This window comes from Myotis brandtii, unplaced genomic scaffold (genome assembly GCF_000412655.1).
Source record: "Myotis brandtii unplaced genomic scaffold, ASM41265v1 scaffold577, whole genome shotgun sequence".
Classification (NCBI taxonomy): Eukaryota; Metazoa; Chordata; class Mammalia; order Chiroptera; family Vespertilionidae; genus Myotis; species Myotis brandtii.
In genome coordinates this window covers 65,840-84,750 of record NW_005370161.1, presented here as the reverse complement: position 1 = coordinate 84,750, position 18,911 = coordinate 65,840, and positions in this window count along the sequence as shown.

Below are 18,911 nucleotides of genomic sequence, written 5' to 3'. Positions count from 1 at the left end.
ACCATGGGCGGGTGGCTTCACCTGGGCCACAGCCACAGGCGCTTGGGACTGCTGGGTGGGTGACTTGTTCCTCTCCGGGGCTACAGGCGCAGGCACTGGTGCTTGGGACCTTGGGGTGGGCGGCTTGTCCCTCTCCTGGGCTGGAGGCACAGGTGCAGCCACTGGTGCCCAGGACCATGGGGCGGGCAGCTTGTCCCTCTCCCGGGCCACAGCCTGGCTGGTTCCCATTCCTCTCTCTCGAGCTCATTTGTGCCTGGCTGGTCCCCATTTCTCTCTCCCTAGTGTTGAGCGTCTGAGCCATTATGATGTGACGGCATGAGGGCGTGACAACCATTTGCATATTAGCTCTTTATTATATAGGATCACCCCTTCCCATACTGTTCTGTTGGGAAGAAGGTAATGCGCACTTAAAGAGTGGGGGGCTATATTATAAGAACTTGAGGGAACATTTGGAGTGTTTGGATTCGGAAGTTTCTTTTCTCTTCTCCACTGATATATTAATTCACTTACTTAATTATATCAGCATGGGCTCATGGGTATTTATTTATTTAAATAGTTTGGTTTTTAATCCAGTACTACTTTAAATTTGGAACTTTGGGCACTAGGAGCTCTTTTAGTGGGCTTCTGTGAGCTTTGAGCTTTGACATACTCCCATCAATGTGGAGTTATTTTGGGGGGCAGGGGACCTTCTAACTTACTGCCACTACAAGATGTTTCATGCTCAATAGTATATTTCCTGTCCAAGTCATGGTTCCTTTTATTAGACCATAGTCTTAAAAGTCAAGATCTAGGTGCTAGCAGTACTTATTGCTACTTGGATGTCCTGGCTCCTAGGTGGAGAAGTTGGAGAAGTAGATGTAACAAAAGGGGCCTTGCTTCTAGGCCATCTCATCTGACAGAGCAAAAATATATGTGTGCATACTAACCTATGTGTGTACTATATGTATAAATATTACTACATGTGGCAGCTGTATTTGTGTTAAGCTGTGTGTGAGTTCATATTGATGTCTTCAACCCTAATGAATCACCACAAAGATCATTCTAGCCTCTTCTCCTTGCTTATCTTTAAAGTACCACCCAACATGGGCCTGCGGACTAAAGGGTCCTGGGTTCCCGGGTCCCAGTCAAGGGCACATGCCTGGGTTGCAGGCTCGATCCACATTAGGGGGTGTGCAGGAAGCAGCTGATCAATGATTCTTATCATTGATGCTTCCATCTCTCTGTCACTCTCCCTTCCTCTCTGAAATCAATAAAAATAAAATATTTAAAGTACCACTCAACAGTGAGAAACCTAACTCCCAATATCTGAAATGAATTTACTCAGTGCCAGTATACATGTATATCACTTCAGAATTGTTAACCTGTTCCTCTTTAGAAGGAAAAAAAATTTATTAACTAGAATACAATGCTTATGAGACAAACAGAACTCAGTCATTTCCACTTGATGCTTACCTTTAGAATTTTGGTAATTTTTAAAAACCAGTATGATGTAATTGACAATAAGAGTGAGGTAAAACGCATTTAGTTTGAAATATTATGATAATCTAGTTAGGATTTAGTGTTTATATAAAGTTTTCTGTAACTTAAGCGTCTCTTATTTTATTTTTCTTATAGTTTCCATTATTCTGCTTATTTACTCCAATTTTCTGTTGTGTACAGCAAATTACACTGTTTGGATTTTACAGTTCTTCTTTAGAACATTTTTCCCATCTTTCATGAACTCTTAATATATGAATCATAGTTACTTTAAATGTCCAGTATAATAATTTCAAAATTGGTGTAATATCTGAGTCTGGTATTTATTTATTTATTTATTTATTTATTTATTTATTTATTTATCATTTATTGATTAAAGTAATGCTTGCTTTGTATCTTTAGGCTGACATTTTTCTTACCTTTAGAATTTTGGTAATTTTTAAAAACCAGTATGATGTAATTGACAATAAGAGTGAGGTAAAACGCATTTAGTTTGAAATATTATGATAATCTAGTTAGGATTTAGTGTTTATATAAAGTTTTCTGTAACTTAAGCTGCCAGAGGCTCAAATTCCTCTAGTGACTTTATTTTGTCTCATATGTTGCCTTAGGACTCCTGTAAGAAAGCCTCCTCAGACACAGCCTGAAGTTTTCAGCTTTTTACCTGTAATTATTTGCTATTATACTGGAGTCTTGGATGTAAAGTGTAGAAGAAAAGAATACATTTTATTCTTTTAGGGGACTGAGCCTATGTCCCTGAGCTGTAAACGTTACCAGTGTTTCTTATTTATCCCCCACTTACTTAGGTGAGAAAATAGCTAAAGGGAATAGGGAAATGTAATGTAAACCTGTGGCTAAATTCTTTTCCGCTGAAGAGTGCGCAAATGCTCTGGTCATTTTTAAAAATGGGTTATTTCCCCTCTCCTCCATATGAGAGCTACCAAGGAATCTTTCTTGACTCTTGCATGGGATATCATGGTGGGGCAACTGGAGGTAAAACCTTGGAAATCAGGAGCATCTTCCTAAGACTGGGGCCCCTCAAAAATTTCTCACTCATCTCATAACCAAACTTCAGTGAGTCATCAAAATTACCATGTAAATGTTCCTACCAGTTTATGACTCCAATGGCTTCTGCTCTAAGTAAGCAGATCTGGGCTATTGATCCTCTGCATTTGCCAGTCTCCTCAAATATCAGAGTCAGTTAACTCTGTGAACTCGGCTCTCTGATGGGTCCAAGAAAAGTTATTTATTTTTAGTTTGTTCAGTTTTTACTATTATAATGATGGGAGTAAGAAAATGAAATATCTTAGAATATAGACCAAATTGGCATTGATAGGTAAAGTTAGGCATAAATGTAACATAAATAATTTTAGACCATAATGACTTAAATAATTTGAAAGTGAACTTAAGGGGGAACTTTTTATTTATTTATTTTTTCTTCTAGTAATTCTTTGGTGAACTTTTGATCTAGCTTTATTTATCAGGCAGTTCTATGTTCTGAGGAATTTTATTTTATTTATTTTTTTCTCTTTGTTACATTCTTTCTTTCTGTATTTAATCCTCACCCAGGATATTTTTTTTCATTGATTTCCAGAGAGTGGAAGGGAGGGAGGAGGAGGAGAGAGAAACATCCAAGTGACAGACACATTGATTGGTTGCCTCCTGCACCTCTCCTACCGGGGCTGGGGAACCTACAAGGGAGGCGTGTGCCCTTGACTAGGAATTGAACCAGGACCTCTCTGTGGGCTGATGCTCTCACCACTGAATGGACCGGCCAGGGAGTGACACTGTATTGATGGTGGTGCATGGTGAGGAGACCTGGAAGAGTATGTGGGCCAAGGGGACCCCTATGGGAACAGAGCAGGTGTTGAAGTCTGACCTTTACTGGCCAGGGAAGACAGTGTTGTCACTGAACATACAAGGAATGAGGAGCTGCCGGTACTCCAGGGGCAGGTGCTGCTCCACAAGCACGTGCAGGGAGATTCGGTCCGTGCCCAGGCCCTGCCTTCGCATCAGCAGGTCCAGGTCCTTGACCTCAGAGTCTTGTGGCCAGCATGAGCAGCAAATGCACTGCTGGTACTCCAGGGGCAGGTGCTGCTCCACAAGCACGTGCAGGGAGACTTGGTCTGTGCCAGGCCCTGCCTTCCCATCAGCAGGTCCAAGTCCTTGACCTCAGAGTCTTGCGGCCAGCATGAGCAGCAAATGCATCTAGGTCATTGCAAAGATGCTGGAAATACTAACACGTGTCATAGGTTCGCCATCACTGATCTAGGTCATCGCGAAGATGTTGGAAATAGTTGTCCAGGCACTTCTCCACCATCTCAAGAGCCTTCATATCCATAGCCATTTTAGCATAGAAGCTGAAGAGCTTAGCATGGTGGCTCAGTCCTGTCTATAGGGATCTTGATGGAGTCTGGGGCCAGCAATTTGGGCCGGGGGAGGGGGGAGCCTGGCCAATAGAGGCTCCAGAAACTCTGAAGATGAGACTGTAGTGCTAGTCGGTGGGGCTGGCTCAAGGAACTCAAGTTGTCTGGCCTGAAGAAACTCCGGGATGCTGGAGGCTGACTCCAGACTTGATGTCCTACCTGCAGAGTCCTTATCCTCTGAAGATCCTTCTGGCTCCTCGGCCTCAGTAGCCCCCAGGATCCCTCTGCTTCTCTCACTTCTGTGTGTGTCTCGGGCTCTTCTGCTCTGGCAGATGCTTGTGTTCCTGCTGCCCCCTTCCCTTCACTCATGCTCATGCTTTCTCCCATTGTTTCCTCTGCCTCCTCACCAGCTCCATCCTGGAAGGGCTCTAGTTCATCTTCTCTAGAGATACTATTGCTGGTGTTTGGGAAGCCCAGAGCAAAGGCATCTACCTCCTCTGCATTTTCTGCCAGAAGCTGAAAGAAGAGATTGTAGAATTAAATGAATAGAGGACCAAAGTGACACCATTACAGAGTTAGTTAAGTAGAAAGAAGCAAATTAGACAGTGTGGAAAATTAAGATGGTAACAGAAGAAAGCCATCTAGCAGTCTTAGTGAAATGAAGGGGAAAATGATAAAGTAATCTGAGAGATGTTCAGGTTCGTAGTATATAGGAAATGTTGATCCAAAATAAAGATGAATGGTGTGATGGAAGTGAAAATCCAACAAATGGAATTTAAAAAAATACATAATACTAGAAAATATTTCTGAAATTGAAATTAATTCTCACAGATCAAAAGTGCACTGTTCTTAAGAAATTCATTAGAATAACCGATTTCATGACATTCTGGTAAAGTGATTGAATTTCAAGGATTAAGAAAGAATTCATTAGGTATCCAAGAACTTACAAAGGGAATAAATCTGGTTGGGCTCAAATACCTTCATGGAAAAATGGTGTGCCAGAAGATAATAGAACAATATTTACAAAATTTTAAGGGAAGAGTATGTCTTAAGAATATTATAACCAGGAAAATTATTATTCAAGTACAAAATGGCAATACTGGTGTACTTATTCATATAAAAACTCAGAGAATATGCTATGCCTCATCCCATCCTAGAGTGAATCCACATAAGAGACAAATGAAGAAATCATTGTAAAATAACTGATGAACATTGAATCCAGGTATACATAAGATAGAGAATAAATAATTGTGAGAAATATTTTTATAAGGTAAGTCAATGTATATTAATAAAAAGTAACATTTAAAATAATAACAACTCTAACTTTTAGATTAATATATTATAATACAGTTTTTAAGTTTTTTTAATGTATAGTTTAGAATATGGCCAACTTCTAAAATTCTGTTAGGAATTTAAAATTTTTATTAAAAATGCAGTAATTCTTTATAATCCGAAGGAAGACAAATTTAGTGATATAAACATTACCTAATTTTATGAAATATAGAGCATAAATGGAATTCATTGGAGCATCTTAGTTTTTAGGAAACATCTGCTTGTACAGGGTGGAGCCAAAGTAGGTTACAGTTGTGAGCACATAAAACAGATTATTCTTGTATTATTATCTATTAACTAGAGGCCCAGTGCATGAAATTTGTGCACCTGTAGGGTCCCTAGGCCTGGCTGGTGATCAGGGCTGATCGGGGCCTTCCTTCCCCTGGTGGCCGGCTGCCAGCCGGGCCTTCCTTCATTCCGCGCCACCCCCTGGTGGACAGCGCATAGCATAGCAAGCAGTCGAACTCCCGGTCGGTTGAACTCCTGAGGGTACAATTTTCATATTAGCCTTTTATTATATAGGATTATTGTGTTATTTTCCATATGAACAACTATAAACCTACTTTTAGCCCCACCCTATATATAGTAACCCTGGTATAGAGGTTCTAAGGCTGTTAAGTGATTTAGTAAAAGACATAATCAAAGCTCTTAAAAATACTTAAAGCCCTATGATGAGCATCTCACCCACAGAGTTAGGCATTAACTCAGTGGCTATTTATTTGTAGCTCAAAGATGCAAGATAATATGCTAAGCATTTGACACTTTCTGTCCTCTATGTAAACTCTGACATTCACATTGCACCAGATAACTTTTTCAAAAATGGTTTTAAATCAAAGCATCCTGTTTAATTCCTTAAAGTGAATACAGGTATCACATACTGTGAAATTCCCATGAAGTCTAAAGGATCTCTTTGGTGTAGTTGAAAAGGTGAAACCTAAGTTGCTCTCAGATGCATTGTTGGGTTTGGAAAAACAGAGGGGAAGGTGGAGGCATCAATTTGGAAAACAGTTTAATAAAGACACAATGGAAGAACTAGATTTATTAAAGCACTAGAGTAAGGAATTCATAAATGAAGTAGAATATGATAAGAGTGGAATGGTAGGTGAAATTAGCTCCTATTGTCAAGAGTCTTCAGAGCTTGCTAAACAGTACTGGTAGCATATTCATTGCAGATTTTTTTTTTTAATATATTTTTTTTTATTGATTTTTTACAGAGAGGAAGGGAGAGAGAGATAGAGAGTTAGAAACATCGATGAGAGAGAAACATCGACCAGCTGCCTCCTGCACATCTCCCACTGGGGATGTGCCCGCAACCCAGGTACATGCCCTTGACCGGAATCGAACCTGGGACCCTTCAGTCCGCAGGCCGACGCTCTATCCACTGAGCCAAACCGGTTTCGGCCCATTGCAGATTTTTTAAAAAAAAGATATTTTTATTGATTTCAGAGAGAAAGGGAAAGATAGAAACATCAATGATGAGAGAGAATCACTGATAGGCTGCCTCCTGCATGCCCCCACTGGGGATCGAGCCCCAAACCCTGGCATGTGCCCTGACTGGGAATTGAACTGTGACCTCCTGTGACCTCAATACTCAACTACTGAGCCACACCAGCCTGGCTCATTGCAGATTTTAAGTGTGTGCATAAGATCCAAGGAAGATAAAGGTTTTGTTAAGGTCAATCTACCATCAATGGAGGAGATTAATAAATAAATGACTTTATTAATTAATTCAGAGTCTGGATATAACTGTTCTTATTAAGGGAGAGTAAAAGAAACAAATTCTTACCTTTTTGTTCATTTTTTGAAATACATAAATGTTTAAGTTTTGTTGTCAACTTATTGAGATTTTTATTTTCTGATTTTCCTCATTCTTTTAATAACTCAAAAGTTCTTTTTCAACTCTAAATTAGTTGAGTATTCACTTATACTTTTTCTTTGTTTCCTTTTATTTTTAATTATGCTTAATTCTCTAATTCATTGGGAATATATTTTGTTAAATGGTTTTAAATGAATATATATATATATATATTAGCTATTGTTACATACTTAGTGGATATTCCTACTTTCCCACATATACTTGTGGTCTATATTTTTTAAATTTTTTTTACATGAGAAGATCTATTATCAAGGCATATCTTTCTTTCCATCTATCTCATTGACCTCTCTGTTTTCTCTGTCTCCCATCAACTACTGTACTACAATAACTGGTTTACCTGTCTGTATGTTTAAATACCTTTCTATTCATAGTGGGATTCATAGACCAATAGCAACATTATCTCTTTGGACCTTATTAGATCCTTGCCTGACCAACTGAATTAAAATCTGAATTTTATAAAAGATCCCCTGATAATTTGAGTGAGCATTAAGATTTGAGATGCACCCTGACTGGTTTGGCTCAGTGGATAGAGCATCGGCCTGCGGACTGAAGGGTCCCAGGTTCGATTCTGGTCAAGGCATGTACCCTTGGTTGTGGGCACATACCCAGTCAAGGGTGTGCAGGAGGCAGCTGATCGATGTGCAGCTGATCGATGTTTCTAACTCTCTATTCCTCTCCCTTCCTCTCTGTGAAAAATCAATAAAATATATATTTTTTTAAAAAAGAATCCCATCTGAAAACCTAAGATGGGTGGAGGTAGTTTTTAAAAAAAAGATTTGAGATGCACTGCTTTACTAGATCTCTGAGGGCAAATATTATTTATCATCATATCTTTATCTTCCTGGCCAGTGTCTGGCACATAGTATTTGCTCAGTAAGTATTTGAAGGAGTACATTAATTAGGTATTTTAATAAGATAAGGAAAAATTTATTTGTGCATAATTACTAAGGAGCACCAACATGCCTAATTTAATGAGGTAAACATAATTTTGAGGAGTGCTTATAAATGCTTACAGTGCAGAGGTGTGGATTGTGACTTGTCCTCAATTTTTTGCAATTTTGTATAACATGATTCCTGTTATATTGCACCAAAATCAACCTGAGAACATGAAAGTTGAAAATAGGAATTTCATTTTGCCCAAGGCATGAAGAACTATGGAAACAGAACTTTGGGAAATGGAACTTGCATTTTCCATCTCTCTGATGAGGCATTCATTCTCTGTATTTTCATAGTCATTGTCCTTCTTCTATCTCACTTAATGCTTAGCATCTACTTATCTGTCCAAATACTATAATGTTATGTCCTCAGACGCAGGGACCATTTCTAATTACTTTTGAAACTTCAGTCTGAGAATATGCAATTATTGATTTATTTTATTCTTACTAAAAAAAAGGAAAGAAAACTGTCTTGTAAAGACACAATTATGATCACATCCTCTGAAAGAGAAGCAGAGACCTTCCTCCCATGATTTTTCATAGGACTAGAGGCCTGGTGCATGAATTCATGCATGGGTGGGGTCCCTTGGCCTGGGTGGCGATCGGGGCCGATTTGGGGGGCTGGCTAGGGGAAGGGACCACGGAAGGTTGGCTGGCAGAGGGGAGGAACCATGGGAGGTTGGCTGGCGGGGGGGAAGGACCACGGGAGGTTGGCCGGCTGGCCATGGGAGGTTGGCTGTGGGAGTGCACTGACCACCAGGGGGCAGCTCCTGCGTTGAGCTTCTGCTCCCTGGTGGTCAGTGCGCATCATAGCAACAAGTTGACCAGTCATTCGGTTTTTTGGTCGCTTAAGCTCATATATATATATATTAGAGGCCCGGTGCATGACATTCGTGCACTGGGGGGTGTGGGGGTTCCTCAGCCCGACCTGCACCCTCTCCAATCTGGGAGCCCTCAGGGGAGCCCGCTCCAATCCAGGAGTTTCTGTCTGTCTTTGCAATCATATGAGCGAATTGTCTGAGACTCCAACTCAGTTTGGTTTGTTGCTCACAGAATAATAGAGGCATTTTTTTTCTTTGCTTCATTGGTGGAGATTTTCTGGAAGTTTTAGGATATCTTCCCTTTAATTTTTCCTAGACACTCTGATTTTACATATGTCTCTCACCTTTGCTTTTCCTCCATCCCCCACTGCAATAGTAACTTGCTCCAGGCTCACTTTGCTCTAGTGTCTAGGAGATCCATCTGCCAACAGAACTATGATTCCCAGCATTCCTGGTGCTCTCTGTGCTCTGGGCTTCTGCTTCTGGTCCTGGGGCTGCCACCAAAACTACTATTCCCAGAATTCCTGGTGCTCCCCTTGATCTTGGTTTTCCCTTCCTGCTCTGTCTCTGTCCCATGGCCTCCCACTCTGCCAAGTCCTCCAAGCTGCCAGCTCTCCTTCTCTGCTCTCTGTCTGGCTTCTTGGGGAGCCAATTTTCCCAAGTGACTCCACTCTCCGCCGGCTCTCCCGCTCTGCACCTGTGTATGCAAATTAACCTGCCATCTTTGTCAGGTTAATTTGCCTACTCACTCCTGATTGGCTGGTGAGCATAGTGGAGGGGCGGTCAATTTACATGTTTCTCTTTTATTTTATAGGATAGATTAGAGGCCTGGTGCACAGATTCGTGCACCAGTGGGGTCCCTCAGCCTGACTTGTGCTCTCTCGCAACCCGGGACCCTCAGGGGATGTGGGAGAGCTGGTTTTGGCCCAATCCCCACAGGCAAGGCCAAGGGACTCAATGCACCGGGCCTCTAGTATGCATATAAGATCTTTAGTTAATCTCTTCCTGCCCTTTCCCCCGCCTTCCCTCTGAGATTCATCTGTCTGTTGCACGTTTCTATGCCTGTGCATTGAGAGTCTGCCCCCTGGTGGTCAGTGTGCATCATAGCTACCAGTTGAATGGTTGGACGGTTTCTTAGGCTTTTATATATATAGATACTTATAAATATCTTTATTTTCCCAATTTGGTCATTGTTATGTGATTATCAGAACACATTTTTTATTGCTCAGTTTCTCACTATAAATAAGACATCAACTCTCACCACATTTATTTAATTGTTATGATTTTGACAACAGTCATAAAAACTAAAGAACATAAAAAGTCTTTACACATATTTTATTACTTGATCCCCAAAACAACTTTTGAAGGTAAGATATCATTATGATTACTCTGAGCAAAGTAGAATTGAGAGTGAATTTCTAGTTTCATACTATAAATTTCAAAACATTTATATTGCATAATGGTATAAACCATACACTCCTAAAGTAGAAGGTTCAATTATTCTTTTATAGAAAGAATTCTGGAAACATTAAGTACAAGAAAAAAATGCTGATTCCTCTGGAAATTTTATTGTCTGTTACAAAACAATGACAATCAATATCTTTTAAGATAAATTAACTTATTTATGTCATCTTTTATTGAATCATTAATTTTCTTACATGAGCTCATGTATTCTTATAAGGTAAGATCAGTATGCAAAATATTTAATTTTAGCTTTACTTAAAGAATCAGTAGAAATATTAAGTGTTCTCAGATTTAGATATTTGTTCATTGCAAAATTCCAGACACAAACTCTTTATTTGTTAGGTTAATAGATACTGAGCCATTATGGCAGTCAGTCTGGGGTGGGGCTCATGTATTTCATAGATTCAAAGATGCCATTATTTATAAAACTGTTAATTTAATATTAAATTTTGTGCAATCACCACTTCATTGACTGTATGTTAAAATTTTAAGATGCTTTCTATTTTCAGATCAATCTTACAACAGAGGAAATCCAGTTTTTTCTGCTATCAGCATGAAAGTAGTGCCCAAGCTAACCAAGGATACATTTGCTCTTTATAAAAAATCTGCTGCCCATTTATCCATTTCAGTGTACCATTTAGAGAGCACTGCCAGTGCTCAATAAAGGCATCAACTGAAATCACCATCATGGCAACACAAATTGATTCCTTATGTGGAAAAAAATCCCCAAACTGCTGATAGGCTATTTAATATCTCAGTTTCCATGTTATTTCTCTGGAACCTAAAATAGATTTAATCATGTCCTGGTTAATTGTTGAACATGATTAAGAGTTTTACAATATCATTTTTTCATTGAATAGACACATTATTCAGAAACTATAAACATAAATGGCCCTATTATAACGATCATTACCTAAATTGAGAGATTTTCAGTTTCAAATAATTGAATACGCAACTAAAAGTGGAAATTAACTATATCAGAGAACACTAGGTGGTTCCATGGTTGGTTCAACAGCTCAATGGTGGGACCAATGTATTCATGCTTTCCATCTCTGCCATTAGCTGTACTTAACATAGCCCTTTTCAAGTCTATATCGGGCCTAAACCAGCAGTCGGACATCACACGAGAGGTCCCAGATTGGAGAGGGTGCAGACCGGACTGAGGGACACCCCCTCCGGTGCACGAATTTTGTGCACCGGGCCACTAGTATATATATCCTATATTATAAAAGGCTAATATGCAAATTGTCCCCTTGGGAGTTCGACTGACTGGGAGTTCAACTGCTCGCTATGACGTGTGCTGACCAGCAGAGGGTGGCGCAGAATAAAGGAAGGCCCCGGCCTACAGCTGGCAGCCAGAGGAAGAAAGGCCCCAGCCAGCAGTTGGCAGCCCGGGGAAGGAAGGCCCCGATTGACCTTGATCACTGGCCAGGCCTATCAACCCTACCCGTGCACAAATTTTGTGCACCAGGCCTATAGTATATATATAAAAGGCTAAGTGACCAGCTGACTAGACGACCGGCTGGTAGGTATGGTGCGCACTGACCACCAGGGGGTAGACACTCAATGTAGGAGCTGCTGAGTGACAGCAACATTGTAGCGTGCCCTCTTGCACTCCAAGACCCCTCGGGGGATGTCAGACTGCCAGTTTTGGCCTGATCCCTGCAGGCCAGGCCACGGGACCCCACTTGCAGGAGGGACCCCGCTCACTCCACAAACGCCCTTCTAGCCCCTGCGCTGCCCTAGGTGAGGCTGGCCAGGGAGGGACCACGGGAAGTTGGCTCCAGGGCGTGTCCGGCCCATCTCGCCTACTCCCACTTCGCTGTCCACCTTCTAATTAATTTACTTTCAATGTGCATGAATTCGTGCACTGGGCCTCTAGTACATTATAATGCTCTTACTAAGAATAAATGGTTAGTGAAGGCTTGCCAAAATCCACTTTCTCCCCATGAGTTTAGACACAGTGCTAATTCATTTGAACAGGTTGTATACAGAATTAATATTGATGCAAAAGGGAGTTTTTATGTATTCGTTTTGAGCATAGTCTTATAATTATGACTTTAATTTACTTTCTTCTGTGTATAAGTTGCCTATTGCCTTTATAACAAATTACCACAAACTTGGAGGCTTAAACAACAGAAATTAACTCAAAATCTGGAAGCTCAAAGTTCTTCGGAGGTTCTAGAGGAGAATCTGTTCCTTACCTTTCCTAGCTTCTGGCAGCTACTGGCATTTCCTGGCTTGTACTGCATTGTCATCTCTTCCTCCATGCTCACATTGCCTTCTCTTCTTCAAGACTGGTGACCTCTTGCAATATTTGGCTCAGAGGGTGTTGAATTTTTAAATACAGTAGCCAGGGAAAGCCTCAGGAATCTTCCCTAAGAAAGGGAACCAATGTAGCAGAGACTTTAGGATCACCCAAATATCTAGGCTATATCTGTGCTTTAGACACCTTTCTCTTTTGCTGCGTGACTGAGTGGTGGCCTTTGGAATGTAGAAAAAGAGATACATGCCACTTTCAGGCCAGCTACTCAAAATTGTCACAATTATGCAAATCTCCTATTTTCTGTGTGACCAGAGTTAAAGGATTCTAAAATGCTGGTATTGCTGAAAGGTACCTGAAATTTCTGCTTTCATGAGGGAGAACTGGCCAGTGGTACTTTCCAACTTTCACTAAACTGTGACATTAGCAAAAACCAAACCAAACCAAACCAAACCAAACCAAACCAAACCAAACCAAACAAATAAAACAAGAACCATAAAAAACCATTAAAAATACTCCTAAATTATATTATGTTAAACTACGACCAAACCAAACCAAACCAAACCAAACCAAACAAAAACCATAAAAAACCATTAAAAAATACTCCTAAATTATATTATGTTAAACTACTTAGATGATGTAGAGTATATCTTTTAGAGTAGTAAGTGTTAATGACCTTAACCAATAGTCTAGTTCTGTAGCTAGCAGAGAGGTGTGTCTCAGGCAGAGGCCCTGAGCCTGGATCAAGTTTGGTGTGCTGGAGGATTCCAGGGTATTTGAAATGGAGCTAGAGGAGGAGAGGAGTAGGAGATGAGGTCAGGAGATAAAGTGGAAATCATGTAGTGCTATTGTTAGATTTGGCTTGTACACTAAGAGGATTTATATCCAAAGCGAGATAGGATCTAACTTTCATTTCAAAATGATCATCTTGGCTGCTGAATATTATGCTACGTGACATAAGCCAGTCAGAGAAAGACAAGTATCACAGGATCTCATTCATATGTGGAATCTATTGAACAAAATCAACTGATGAACAAAATAGACCCAGAGACACAGAAGCATGGAACAGACTGTCAAGTCTCAGAGGAAAGACCAGGGTGGGTAGGTGGGTGGGTGCGAAGAGATCAACCAAAGAACTTGTGTGCATACCGCATGGGCACAGACAATTGGGTGGTGCAGGCCTGGGGCAAGGGGCAGGATTAACTATATCAGAGAACACTAGGTGGTTCCATGGTTGGTTCAACAGCTCAATGGTGGGACCAATGTATTCATGCTTTCCATCTCTGCCATTAGCTGTACTTAACATATCAGCCCTTTTCAAGTCTATATCGGGCCTAAACCAGCAGTCGGACATCACCCGAGAGGTCCCAGATGGGAGAGGGTGCAGACCAGACTGAGGGACGCCCCCTCCGGTGCATGAATTTCGTGCACCGGGCCACTAGTATATATATATCCTATATTATAAAAGGCTAATATGCAAATTGTCCCCTTGGGAGTTCGACTGACTGGGAGTTCAACTGCTCGCTATGACGTGTGCTGACCAGCAGAGGGTGGCGCAGAATAAAGGAAGGCCCCGGGAGGATATTTTTTTATTGACCTTTCAGAGAAAGTGAAAGAGAGAGGGAAAGACAGAGAGAAACATCAATGTGAGAAAAACACATCAGCCCTAACCAGTTAGGCTCAGTGGATAGGGCGTTGGCCTGCGGACTGTGGGGTTCCGGGTTCGATTCCAGTCAGGGGCATGTACCTTGGTTGCTGGCACATCCCCAATAGGGGGTGTGCAGGAGGCAGCTAATCGATGTTTCTCTCTCATCGATGTTTGTAACTTTCTATCCCTATTCCTTCCTCTCTGTAAAAAAAAATCAATAAAATATATTTTTAAAAAACATTAAAAAAAATAAATTGGTTGCCTCCTGCACGTGCCCTGACCAGGGTCGGGGCAGGGAGGAGCCTGCAACCAAGGTACATGCCCTTGACCGGAATCAAACCCGGGACCCTTTAGTCTACAGGCCAACGCTCTATCCACTGAGCCAAACTAGCCAAGGTAAGTGATTTTGGACAAGGGTGCCAAAACCACTCTTTAGGGAAGAGACTGTCTTTTCAACAAATACTGTGTCACATACCAAAGAATGATGGTGCACCCTTACCTTACACCATGTACCCAAATAAACCCAAAATGGATCAAAGACATAAAAGTAAGTCCTAAACTATAAACTCTTAGGGAATAAAATATGGGGGAATTCTTCATGACATTGGATTGGCAGGGATTTCTTGAATTTGACACCAAAATGCAGACAACAAAAGTAGAAATAGATAAATTGGGCCACATCAAAACTGAAAACTTCTGTGCATCAAAGGACACAATCAACAGAATAAAAAAGGCAACATAAGAAACAGGACAAAATATTTGCAAATCATAAATCTGATAAGTGGTTAATATTCAGAATATATAAAGAACTCTTACAATTCAACAACAACAAAAAAGAAATAGCCCAATCTAAAAATAGGCAAAGGACTTAAATGGCCCTTCTTTCTAAAGAAGATATACAAATAGCCAACAAGCCCATTAGGTCACAGGAGGTCACGGTTCGATTCCCAGTCAGGGCACATGCCCGGGTTTCGGGCTCAATCCCCAGTGGGGGGCGTGAAGGAGGCAGGTGATCTATGATTCTCTCTCATCATTTATGTTTCTATCTTCCTCCCCCTTCCTCTCTGAAACCAATAAAAAAATGTATATATTCTTTTTAAATGTGCAACATCCCTAATTAGGGAAATGCAAATCAAAACCACAATCATAACCCTCAGGATAGCTACTATAAAAAAAGCAAACAAACAAAATAACAAGTGCTGGCAAGGGTATACGGAAATGGGAACTCTTGTACAATGTAAAATAATGCAGCAGCTATGAAAAACAGTATGGTGGCTCCTCAAAAAATATAAAATAGAATTACCATATGATCCAGTAATTCCACTTCTGGTTACATATCAAAAAACAACTGAAATCAGAGTCTCGGGGAGATATTTGTACACCCATGTCATCGCAGCATTACTCACAATAGCCAAAAGGTGGAAGCAGCCCAAGTGTCCATCAGCGGCTCAGTGGATAAACAAAATGTGTTATATACATACAATGGAACATTATTCATCCTTAAAAAGGAAGGAAATTCTGACATATGCTACAACATGGAGAAACATTGAGGATATTATGCTACGTGACATAAGCCAGTCAGAGAAAGACAAGTATCACAGGATCTCATTCATATGTGGAATCTATTGAACAAAATCAACTGATGAACAAAATAGACCCAGAGACACAGAAGCATGGAACAGACTGTCAAGTCTCAGAGGAAAGACCAGGGTGGGTAGGTGGGTGGGTGCGAAGAGATCAACCAAAGAACTTGTGTGCATACCGCATGGGCACAGACAATTGGGTGGTGCAGGCCTGGGGCAAGGGGCAGGAGTGGGCTAGAAGGGACCAATGGGGAGAAAATGGGGACATGTGTAATACTTTAAACAATAAATATTTAAAGAAAAAAGAATTGATGTGAGAGGAAGTGCAAACAGAGCAGCCGTTAGGAGAAGATTGCAGTAAAGCAGGTGAAAGGTGATGAAGGTTTGGCAAGAGAGCTATCGGTGGGGGATTAGACGTGTGGTGTGAGAGAAAAGGATAAATCAAGGATAATACTAGGTTTTCCACATCGGCATGTGGAAGAAAATATTTGCTATTAAAGATGACTAAAAAGATGACTCAAGCTTTTATTGAAGGGAGGGAGGAACGGGAAGACCAAATGTCGACCTGTTAAATTTGAGATGCCTTTTACACATCCAAGTAATATTGAGAAGTAGGCATTTCAACCTGGAAATATAAACTGGGAAATAATCAGTAGATAGGTGAGATGAGATTATATGGTTTCAGTAGGGCAGTGACTTTTAAAGAGAAGATACTAATGGTGTGAGTTCTGAGCACCCTGAAGATCAGAATCTGGAGACTTAAGAAAAATCAAGCAAAGAACTCTGAGCAAAATCTCTGGAAAGAAGAACAATCAAGGAAACGGTATCCTGGAAATCATCTGGAAAACATGTTTTAAGAAAGAGAAAGTGTCAGCTAATTCAAACACTGCTGAGAAGTCAAGTAAGATGAGTAAAATGAGAACCACAAACTGGCCTGAATTTAACAATTTGAGGTCAATCTTGGCCCTGCTCTGTGAGTGACAGGGGGCAGCGCCCCAACCCCCTGATTGGCCCTGCTCTGTGAGTGACAGGGGGCAGCGCCCCAACCCCCTGATTGGCCCTGCTCTGTGAGTGACAGGGGGCAGCGCCCCAACCCCCTGATTGGCCCTGCTCTGTGAGTGACAGGGGGCAGCGCCCCAACCCCCTGATTGGCCCTGCTCTGTGAGTGACAGGGGGCAGCGCCCCAACCCCCTGATTGGCCCTGCTCTGTGAGTGACAGGGGGCAGCGCCCCAACCCCCTGATTGGCCCTGCTCTGTGAGTGACAGGGGGCAGCGCCCCAACCCCCTGATTGGCCCTGCTCTGTGAGTGACAGGGGGCAGCGCCCCAACCCCCTGATTGGCCCTGCTCTGTGAGTGACAGGGGGCAGCGCCCCAACCCCCTGATTGGCCCTGCTCTGTGAGTGACAGGGGGCAGCGCCCCAACCCCCTGATTGGCCCTGCTCTGTGAGTGACAGGGGGCAGCGCCCCAACCCCCTGATTGGCCCTGCTCTGTGAGTGACAGGGGGCAGCGCCCCAACCCCCTGATTGGCCCTGCTCTGTGAGTGACAGGGGGCAGCGCCCCAACCCCCTGATTGGCCCTGCTCTGTGAGTGACAGGGGGCCGCGCCCCAACCCCCTGATTGGCCCTGCTCTGTGAGTGACAGGGGGCCGCGCCCCAACCCCCTGATTGGCCCTGCTCTGTGAGTGACAGGGGGCCGCGCCCCAACCCCCTGATTGGCCCTGCTCTGTGAGTGACAGGGGGCCGCGCCCCAACCCCCTGATTGGCCCTGCTCTGTGAGTGACAGGGGGCCGCGCCCCAACCCCCTGATTGGCCCTGCTCTGTGAGTGACAGGGGGCAGCGCCCCAACCCCCTGATCGGCCCTGCTCTGTGCGTGACAGGGGGTGGCGCCGCAACCTCCCCATCGACCCTGCCTTGAGTGTGACAGGGGGCGGTGCCCCAACCCCCCAATCGGCCGTACCCTGAGCGTGACTAGGGGTGGCATCGCAACCTCCAGATCCGCCCTGCGCTGTGCATGACAGGGGGCGGCGCCCCAACTCCCCAATCGGCCCTGCTCTGAGCCTGACCAGGGGCTGCAGCTAGGGATTGGGCCTGCCCTCTGCCACCCGGGAGCAGGCCTAAGCCAGCAGGTCATTATCTCGTGAGGGGTCCCAGACTGCAAGAGGGCACAGGCCAGGCTGAGGGACCCCCTCTCCCCCCGAGTGCACAAATTTTTGTGCACTGGGCCTCTAGTATATTTATAGGAATTATATTTTTAAAAGAAAAAATAGTTGGTGATGCTTAGCAACATGAGGAAAAATTCTAGAACAGTATACGTGGGATCTAGCAAGGAGAGGGTCACATTGGATAGAAACCTGGAAAAGTCTTTCACAGAAGCAGGGAGGAAAGCCAAGTGTTGAGACAGATACAGATAGTGATGCTTTTCATGGTGGACGTTTGTATAGTTGTGTTCTGACTTTTACTATTTTCTTTGTCAAAAAGAAACCAGCATCAGTTAGTGAGATGGAAATAGATGTTAGTAAGTACAGAAAGGAGGAAAAGACTGAAAATCATCTTAAAAATGAAAAAAAAAATCAAGGAAGAAGGTAAATGTAGTATTCCACTAATTGATCGTGAAGTCAGGCAAGCATTGCTGTGGTGTTTACCATGTGTGGGTGACAAGTAGGAAGCAGCCACAAATTAGATTTAATCAGGGTAGGGATTTTGTCAGACTTGTAAGAGGAAGGGATCAAGGCAAGGGAATTGGGATCAGAAGTTAGGAACTGAGAGAAGCTTGACGAGGAGAGAGACCTTGCTCATTTTGCTCACGGACATGACTTAGGCACCTAGAAGAGCACAAACACTTATAAGCACGAAAATATTATTTATAAAAAGAAATCTAAAGCCTTGAAATATCAGTTGGGCCGGGAGGCCTATGAGAACAGGAGGGGGTTGAGAGAAAGAGAGAATAATGGTAGAATTAATGGCTTCTAAGTATTAGAGACTTTAAGAGATATTTAAATGTGAGTGAGCTATTTACCATTTCAGAGACTTTTTCCCCTCAAAAGTAAAATTGCAACATGTAATTAATACTATCACTGCAGTAACTTACGAAAATGCTTAGTAGAGTGCCCAGCATATAGTAAGCACTCATTTTATTTATACATATAT